The sequence below is a fragment of the Taudactylus pleione genome, unplaced genomic scaffold (genome assembly GCF_031769625.1).
Source record: "Taudactylus pleione unplaced genomic scaffold, aTauple2 ptg001270l, whole genome shotgun sequence".
In the NCBI taxonomy this organism is placed as follows: domain Eukaryota; kingdom Metazoa; phylum Chordata; class Amphibia; order Anura; family Myobatrachidae; genus Taudactylus; species Taudactylus pleione.
Window position 1 is genome coordinate 572,501 of NW_028285670.1, and position 7,500 is coordinate 580,000.

Genomic DNA, 7,500 nt, shown 5'->3' on the forward strand with positions numbered 1-7,500 from the left:
TTAACTTTAGACCTCTTTTACTTCTTCACTCAAGTAAATTCATTGATAAGTTGAAAATATTAAATGTAAAATTTAATAGAAAAGAATGTTTTGGCTGTATAAAATTTCCAACAGGTACTGGTATTCCCAGGTGGTCTCCCATCCAAGTACAAACCAGGCCCAACACAGCAAAGCTTACAAGATCAGATGAGATTGGGCATGTCCAGTGTGGTTTGGCTGTAGGTGCTCAAAAGCATTACATTTTGACCTCTATTACTTCTTAACTCAAGTAAATTCATTGAAAAGTTGAAAAAATTAAATGTAAAATGTAATAGAAAAGAATGTTATGGCAGTATAAAATTACCTACACCACCTGGTGTTCCCAGGGGGTCTCCCATCCAAGTACTAACCAGGCCCAACACTGCATAGCTTCCAAGATCAGACGAGATTGGGCATGTCCAGTGTGGTTTGGCTGTAGGTGCTCAAAAACATTAACTTTAGACCTCTATTACTTCTTAACTCAAGTAAATTCATTGATAAGTTGAAAAAATTAAATGTAAAATGTAATAGAAAAGAATGTTATGGCTGCATAAAATTACGTACAGCACCTGGTATTCCCAGGTGGTCTCCCATCCAAGTACTAACCAGGCTCAACACTGCATAGCTTCCAAGATCAGACAAGATTGGGCATGTCCAGTGTGGTTTGGCTTTAGGTGCTCAAAAACATTAACTTTAGACCTCTTTTACTTCTTAACTCAAGTAAATTCAATGATAAGTTGAAAAATGAAATGTAAAATGTAATAGAAAAGAATGTTATGGCAGTATAAAGTTACCTACAGCTCCTGGTATTCCCAGGTGGTCTCCCATCCAAGTACTAACCAGGCCCAACACTACATAGCTTCCAAGATCAGACGAGATTGGGCATGTCCAGTGTGGTTTGGCTGTAGGTGCTCAAAAACATTAACTTTAGACCTCTATTACTTCTTAACTCAAGTAAATTCATTGATAAGTTGAAAAAATTAAATGTAAAATGTAATAGAAACGAATGTTATGGCTGTATAAAATTACCTACAGCACCTGGTATTCCCAGGTGGTCTCCCATCCAAGTACTAACCAGGCCCAACACTGCATAGCTTCCAAGATCAGACGAGATTGGGCATGTCCAGTGTGGTTTGGCTGTAGGTGCTCAAAAGCATTAAATTTACACCTCTATTACTTCTTAACTCAAGCAAATTCATTGATAAGTTGAAAAAATTAAATGTAAAATGTAATAGAAAAGAATGTTATGGCAGTATAAAATTACCTACAGCATCTGGTATTCCCAGGGGGTCTCCCATACATGTACTAACCAGGCCCAACACTGCATAGCTTCCAAGATCAGACGAGATTGGGCATGTCCAGTGTGGTTTGACTGTAGGTGCTCAAAAGCATTAACTTTAGATCTCTTTTACTTCTTAACTCAAGTAAATTCAATGATAAGTTGAAAAAATTAAATGTAAAATGTAATAGAAAAGAATGTTTTGGCTGTATAAAATTTCCTACAGCAACTGGTATTCCCAGGTGGTCTCCCATCCAAGTACAAACCAGGCCCAACACAGCAAGGCTTACAAGATCAGACGAGATTGGGCATGTCCAGTGTGGTTTGGCTGTAGGTGCTCAAAAGCATTAAATTTACACCTCTATTACTTCTTAACTCAAGTAAATTCATTGATAAGTTGAAAAAATTAAATGTAAAATGTAATAGAAAAGAATGTTATGGCTGCATAAAATTACCTACAGCACCTGGTATTCCCAGGGGGTCTCCCATCCATGTACTAACCAGGCCCAACACTGCATAGCTTCCAAGATCAGACGAGATTGGGCATGTCCAGTGTGGTTTGGCTGTAGGTGCTCAAAAACATTAACTTTAGACCTCTATTACTTCTTAACTCAAGTAAATTCATTGATAAGTTGAAAAAATTAAATGTAAAATGTAATAGAAAAGAATGTTATAGCTGTATAAAATTACCTACAGCACCTGGTAATCCCAGGTGGTCTCCCATCCAAGTACTAACCAGGCCCAACACTGCATAGCTTCCAAGATCAGACGAGATTGGGCATGTCCAGTGTGGTTTGGCTGTAGGTGCTCAAAAACATTAACTTTAGACCTCTTTTACTTCTTAAATCAAGTAAATTCATTGATAAGTTGAAAAAATTAAATGGAAATATAATAGAAAATAATGTTTTGGCTGTCTAAAATTACATACAGCACCTGGTATTCCCAGGTGGTCTCCCATCCAAGTACTTAGCAGGCCCAACACTACATAGCTTCCAAGATCAGACGAGATTGGGCACGTCCAGTGTGGTTTGGCTGTAGGTGCCCAAAACCATTAACTTTAGACCTCTATTACTTCTTAACTCAAGTAAATTCATTGATAAGTTGAAAAAATTAAATGTAAAATGTAATAGAAAAGAATGTTATGGCAGTATAAAATTACCTACAGCACCTGGTATTCCCAGGTGGTCTTCCATCAAAGTACTAACCAGGCCCAACACTGCATAGCTTCCAAGATCAAACAAGATTGGGCATGTGCAGTGTGGTTTGGCTGTAGGTGCTCAAAAACATTAACTTTAGATCTCTTTTACTTCTTAACTCAAGTAAATTCAATGATAAGTTGAAAAAATTTAATATAAAATGAAATAGAAAAGATTGTTTTGGCTGTATAAAATTTCCTACAGCAACTGGTATTCCCAGGTGGTCTCCCATCCAAGTACAAACCAGGCCCAACACAGCAAGGCTTACAAGATCAGACGAGATTGGGCATGTCCAGTGTGGTTTGGCTGTAGGTGCTCAAAAGCATTAAATTTACACCTCTATTACTTCTTAACTCAAGTAAATTCATTGATAAGTTGAAAAAATTAAATGTAAAATGTAATAGAAAAGAATGTTATGGCAGTATAAAATTACCTACAGCACCTGGGATTCCCAGGGGGTCTCCCATTCATGTACTAACCAGGCCCAACACTGCATAGCTTCCAAGATCAGACGAGATTGGGCATGTCCGGTGTGTTTTGACTGTAGGTGCTCAAAAACATTAACTTTAGACCTCTTTTACTTCTTAACTCAAGTAAATTCATTGATAAGTTGAAAAAATTAAAAGTAAAATGTAATAGAAAAGAATGTTATGGCTGCATAAAATTACCTACAGCACCTGGCATTCCCAGGTGGTCTCCCATCCAAGTACTAACCAGGCCCAACACTGCATAGCTTCCAAGATCAGACGAGATTGGGCATGTCCAGTGTGGTTTGGCTGTAGGTGCTCAAAAACTTTAACTTTAGACCTCTATTACTTCTTAACTCAAGTAAATTCAATGATTAGTTGAAAAATGAAATGTAAAATGTAATACAAAAGATTGTTATGGCAGTATAAAATTACCTATTGCACCTGGTATTCCCAGGTGTTCTCCCATCCATGTACTAACCAGGCCCAGCACTGCATAGCTTCCAAGATCAGACGAGATTGGGCATGTCCAGTGTGGTTTGGCTGTAGGTGCTCAAAAACATTAACTTTAGACCTCTATTACTTCTTATCTCAAGTAAATTCATTGATAAGTTGAAAAAATTAAATGTAAAATGTAATAGAAAATAATGTTATGGCTGCATAAAATTACGTACAGCACCTGGCATTCCCAGGTGGTCTCCCATCCAAGTACTAACCAGGCTCAACACTGCATAGCTTCCAAGATCAGACGAGATTGGGCATGTCCAGTGTGGTTTGGCTGTAGGTGCTCAAAAACATTAACTTTAGACCTCTTTTACTTCTTCACTCAAGTAAATTCATTGATAAGTTGAAAATATTAAATGTAAAATTTAATAGAAAAGAATGTTTTGGCTGTATAAAATTTCCAACAGGTACTGGTATTCCCAGGTGGTCTCCCATCCAAGTACAAACCAGGCCCAACACAGCAAAGCTTACAAGATCAGATGAGATTGGGCATGTCCAGTGTGGTTTGGCTGTAGGTGCTCAAAAGCATTACATTTTGACCTCTATTACTTCTTAACTCAAGTAAATTCATTGAAAAGTTGAAAAAATTAAATGTAAAATGTAATAGAAAAGAATGTTATGGCAGTATAAAATTACCTACAGCACCTGGTGTTCCCAGGGGGTCTCCCATCCAAGTACTAACCAGGCCGAACACTGCATAGCTTCCAAGATCAGACGAGATTGGGCATGTCCAGTGTGGTTTGGCTGTAGGTGCTCAAAAACATTAACTTTAGACGTCTATTACTTCTTAACTCAAGTAAATTCATTGATAAGTTGAAAAAATTAAATGTAAAATGTAATTGAAAAGAATGTTATGGCTGCATAAAATTACGTACAGCACCTGGCATTCCCAGGTGGTCTCCCATCCAAGTACTAACCAGGCTCAACACTGCATAGCTTCCAAAATCAGACGAGATTGGGCATGTCCAGTGTGGTTTGGCTGTAAGTGCTCAAAAACATTAACTTTAGACCTCTTTTACTTCTTAACTCAAGTAAATTCAAAGATAAGTTGAAAAATGAAATGTAAAATGTAATAGAAAAGAATGTTTTGGCAGTATAAAATTACCTACAGCTCCTGGTATTCCCAGGTCGTCTCCCATCGAAGTACTAACCAGGCCCAACACTGCATAGCTTCCAAGATCAGACGAGATTGGGCATTTCCAGTGTGGTTTGGCTGTAGGTGCCCAAAGCCTTAACTTTAGACCTCTATTACTTCTTAACTCAAGTAAATTCATTGATAAGCTGAAAAAATTAAATGTAAAATGTAATAGAAAAAAATGTTATGGCAGTATAAAATTACATACAGCACCTGGTATTCCCAGGTTGTCTCCCATCCAAGTACTAACCAGGCCCAACACTGCATAACTTCCAAGATCAAACAAGATTGGGCATGTCCAGTGTGGTTTGGCTGTAGGTGCTCAAAAACATTAACTTTAGACCTCTTTTACTTCTTCACTCAAGTAAATTCATTGATAAGTTGAAAATATTAAATGTAAAATTTAATAGAAAAGAATGTTTTGGCTGTATAAAATTTCCAACAGGTACTGGTATTCCCAGGTGGTCTCCCATCCAAGTACAAACCAGGCCCAACACAGCAAAGCTTACAAGATCAGATGAGATTGGGCATGTCCAGTGTGGTTTGGCTGTAGGTGCTCAAAAGCATTACATTTTGACCTCTATTACTTCTTAACTCAAGTAAATTCATTGAAAAGTTGAAAAAATTAAATGTAAAATGTAATAGAAAAGAATGTTATGGCAGTATAAAATTACCTACAGCACCTGGTGTTCCCAGGGGGTCTCCCATCCAAGTACTAACCAGGCCCAACACTGCATAGCTTCCAAGATCAGACGAGATTGGGCATGTCCAGTGTGGTTTGGCTGTAGGTGCTCAAAAACATTAACTTTAGACCTCTATTACTTCTTAACTCAAGTAAATTCATTGATAAGTTGAAAAAATTAAATGTAAAATGTAATAGAAAAGAATGTTATGGCTGCATAAAATTACGTACAGCACCTGGTATTCCCAGGTGGTCTCCCATCCAAGTACTAACCAGGCTCAACACTGCATAGCTTCCAAGATCAGACAAGATTGGGCATGTCCAGTGTGGTTTGGCTTTAGGTGCTCAAAAACATTAACTTTAGACCTCTTTTACTTCTTAACTCAAGTAAATTCAATGATAAGTTGAAAAATGAAATGTAAAATGTAATAGAAAAGAATGTTATGGCAGTATAAAGTTACCTACAGCTCCTGGTATTCCCAGGTGGTCTCCCATCCAAGTACTAACCAGGCCCAACACTACATAGCTTCCAAGATCAGACGAGATTGGGCATGTCCAGTGTGGTTTGGCTGTAGGTGCTCAAAAACATTAACTTTAGACCTCTATTACTTCTTAACTCAAGTAAATTCATTGATAAGTTGAAAAAATTAAATGTAAAATGTAATAGAAAAGAATGTTATGGCTGTATAAAATTACCTACAGCACCTGGTATTCCCAGGTGGTCTCCCATCCAAGTACTAACCAGGCCCAACACTGCATAGCTTCCAAGATCAGACGAGATTGGGCATGTCCAGTGTGGTTTGGCTGTAGGTGCTCAAAAGCATTAAATTTACACCTCTATTACTTCTTAACTCAAGCAAATTCATTGATAAGTTGAAAAAATTAAATGTAAAATGTAATAGAAAAGAATGTTATGGCAGTATAAAATTACCTACAGCATCTGGTATTCCCAGGGGGTCTCCCATACATGTACTAACCAGGCCCAACACTGCATAGCTTCCAAGATCAGACGAGATTGGGCATGTCCAGTGTGGTTTGACTGTAGGTGCTCAAAAGCATTAACTTTAGATCTCTTTTACTTCTTAACTCAAGTAAATTCAATGATAAGTTGAAAAAATTAAATGTAAAATGTAATAGAAAAGAATGTTTTGGCTGTATAAAATTTCCTACAGCAACTGGTATTCCCAGGTGGTCTCCCATCCAAGTACAAACCAGGCCCAACACAGCAAGGCTTACAAGATCAGACGAGATTGGGCATGTCCAGTGTGGTTTGGCTGTAGGTGCTCAAAAGCATTAAATTTACACCTCTATTACTTCTTAACTCAAGTAAATTCATTGATAAGTTGAAAAAATTAAATGTAAAATGTAATAGAAAAGAATGTTATGGCTGCATAAAATTACCTACAGCACCTGGTATTCCCAGGGGGTCTCCCATCCATGTACTAACCAGGCCCAACACTGCATAGCTTCCAAGATCAGACGAGATTGAGCATGTCCAGTGTGGTTTGGCTGTAGGTGCTCAAAAACATTAACTTTAGACCTCTATTACTTCTTAACTCAAGTAAATTCATTGATAAGTTGAAAAAATTAAATGTAAAATGTAATAGAAAAGTATGTTATAGCTGTATAAAATTACCTACAGCACCTGGTAATCCCAGGTGGTCTCCCATCCAAGTACTAACCAGGCCCAACACTGCATAGCTTCCAAGATCAGACGAGATTGGGCATGTCCAGTGTGGTTTGGCTGTAGGTGCTCAAAAACATTAACTTTAGACCTCTTTTACTTCTTAAATCAAGTAAATTCATTGATAAGTTGAAAAAATTAAATGGAAATATAATAGAAAATAATGTTTTGGCTGTCTAAAATTACATACAGCACCTGGTATTCCCAGGTGGTCTCCCATCCAAGTACTAAGCAGGCCCAACACTACATAGCTTCCAAGATCAGACGAGATTGGGCACGTCCAGTGTGGTTTGGCTGTAGGTGCCCAAAACCATTAACTTTAGACCTCTATTACTTCTTAACTCAAGTAAATTCATTGATAAGTTGAAAAAATTAAATGTAAAATGTAATAGAAAAGAATGTTATGGCAGTATAAAATTACCTACAGCACCTGGTATTCCCAGGTGGTCTCCCATCCAAGTACTAACCAGGCCCAACACTGCATAGCTTCCAAGATCAAACAAGATTGGGCATGTCCAGTGTGGTTTGGCTGTAG

The 7,500-nt window shown here is 37.7% G+C and overlaps 3 non-coding genes and 23 pseudogenes across 3 annotated transcripts; all 26 read right to left on the reverse strand.

Moving 5' to 3' along the window:
- Nucleotides 1-340: 340 nt before the first annotated feature.
- On the reverse strand, nt 341-459 carry LOC148445690 (5S ribosomal RNA; annotated as a pseudogene).
- A 116-nt stretch (nt 460-575) lies between these two features.
- LOC148445691 (5S ribosomal RNA) lies at nt 576-694 on the reverse strand (annotated as a pseudogene).
- A 115-nt stretch (nt 695-809) lies between these two features.
- On the reverse strand, nt 810-928 carry LOC148445692 (5S ribosomal RNA; annotated as a pseudogene).
- A 116-nt stretch (nt 929-1,044) lies between these two features.
- LOC148445693 (5S ribosomal RNA) lies at nt 1,045-1,163 on the reverse strand. Its single transcript, XR_015875308.1, has one exon. It is a non-coding gene; the product is annotated as a 5S ribosomal RNA (ribosomal RNA).
- Nucleotides 1,164-1,279: 116 nt separating this feature from the next.
- LOC148445694 (5S ribosomal RNA) lies at nt 1,280-1,398 on the reverse strand (annotated as a pseudogene).
- A 351-nt stretch (nt 1,399-1,749) lies between these two features.
- LOC148445695 (5S ribosomal RNA) lies at nt 1,750-1,868 on the reverse strand (annotated as a pseudogene).
- Nucleotides 1,869-1,984: 116 nt separating this feature from the next.
- LOC148445696 (5S ribosomal RNA) lies at nt 1,985-2,103 on the reverse strand (annotated as a pseudogene).
- A 115-nt stretch (nt 2,104-2,218) lies between these two features.
- Nucleotides 2,219-2,337, reverse strand: LOC148445697 (5S ribosomal RNA; annotated as a pseudogene).
- A 116-nt stretch (nt 2,338-2,453) lies between these two features.
- On the reverse strand, nt 2,454-2,572 carry LOC148445698 (5S ribosomal RNA; annotated as a pseudogene).
- A 351-nt stretch (nt 2,573-2,923) lies between these two features.
- On the reverse strand, nt 2,924-3,042 carry LOC148445699 (5S ribosomal RNA; annotated as a pseudogene).
- A 116-nt stretch (nt 3,043-3,158) lies between these two features.
- On the reverse strand, nt 3,159-3,277 carry LOC148445700 (5S ribosomal RNA; annotated as a pseudogene).
- Nucleotides 3,278-3,392: 115 nt separating this feature from the next.
- On the reverse strand, nt 3,393-3,511 carry LOC148445701 (5S ribosomal RNA; annotated as a pseudogene).
- A 116-nt stretch (nt 3,512-3,627) lies between these two features.
- LOC148445702 (5S ribosomal RNA) lies at nt 3,628-3,746 on the reverse strand (annotated as a pseudogene).
- Nucleotides 3,747-4,097: 351 nt separating this feature from the next.
- Nucleotides 4,098-4,216, reverse strand: LOC148445703 (5S ribosomal RNA; annotated as a pseudogene).
- A 116-nt stretch (nt 4,217-4,332) lies between these two features.
- Nucleotides 4,333-4,451, reverse strand: LOC148445704 (5S ribosomal RNA; annotated as a pseudogene).
- Nucleotides 4,452-4,566: 115 nt separating this feature from the next.
- LOC148445705 (5S ribosomal RNA) lies at nt 4,567-4,685 on the reverse strand (annotated as a pseudogene).
- A 115-nt stretch (nt 4,686-4,800) lies between these two features.
- Nucleotides 4,801-4,919, reverse strand: LOC148445706 (5S ribosomal RNA; annotated as a pseudogene).
- A 351-nt stretch (nt 4,920-5,270) lies between these two features.
- Nucleotides 5,271-5,389, reverse strand: LOC148445707 (5S ribosomal RNA). The gene has a single exon (XR_015875433.1). It is a non-coding gene; the product is annotated as a 5S ribosomal RNA (ribosomal RNA).
- Nucleotides 5,390-5,505: 116 nt separating this feature from the next.
- On the reverse strand, nt 5,506-5,624 carry LOC148445708 (5S ribosomal RNA; annotated as a pseudogene).
- A 115-nt stretch (nt 5,625-5,739) lies between these two features.
- LOC148445709 (5S ribosomal RNA) lies at nt 5,740-5,858 on the reverse strand (annotated as a pseudogene).
- Nucleotides 5,859-5,974: 116 nt separating this feature from the next.
- Nucleotides 5,975-6,093, reverse strand: LOC148445710 (5S ribosomal RNA). Its single transcript, XR_015875309.1, has one exon. It is a non-coding gene; the product is annotated as a 5S ribosomal RNA (ribosomal RNA).
- A 116-nt stretch (nt 6,094-6,209) lies between these two features.
- LOC148445711 (5S ribosomal RNA) lies at nt 6,210-6,328 on the reverse strand (annotated as a pseudogene).
- A 351-nt stretch (nt 6,329-6,679) lies between these two features.
- On the reverse strand, nt 6,680-6,798 carry LOC148445712 (5S ribosomal RNA; annotated as a pseudogene).
- Nucleotides 6,799-6,914: 116 nt separating this feature from the next.
- LOC148445713 (5S ribosomal RNA) lies at nt 6,915-7,033 on the reverse strand (annotated as a pseudogene).
- A 115-nt stretch (nt 7,034-7,148) lies between these two features.
- On the reverse strand, nt 7,149-7,267 carry LOC148445714 (5S ribosomal RNA; annotated as a pseudogene).
- A 116-nt stretch (nt 7,268-7,383) lies between these two features.
- The window catches only part of LOC148445715 (5S ribosomal RNA), a 119-nt pseudogene continuing 2 nt past the window's right edge, over nt 7,384-7,500 (reverse strand).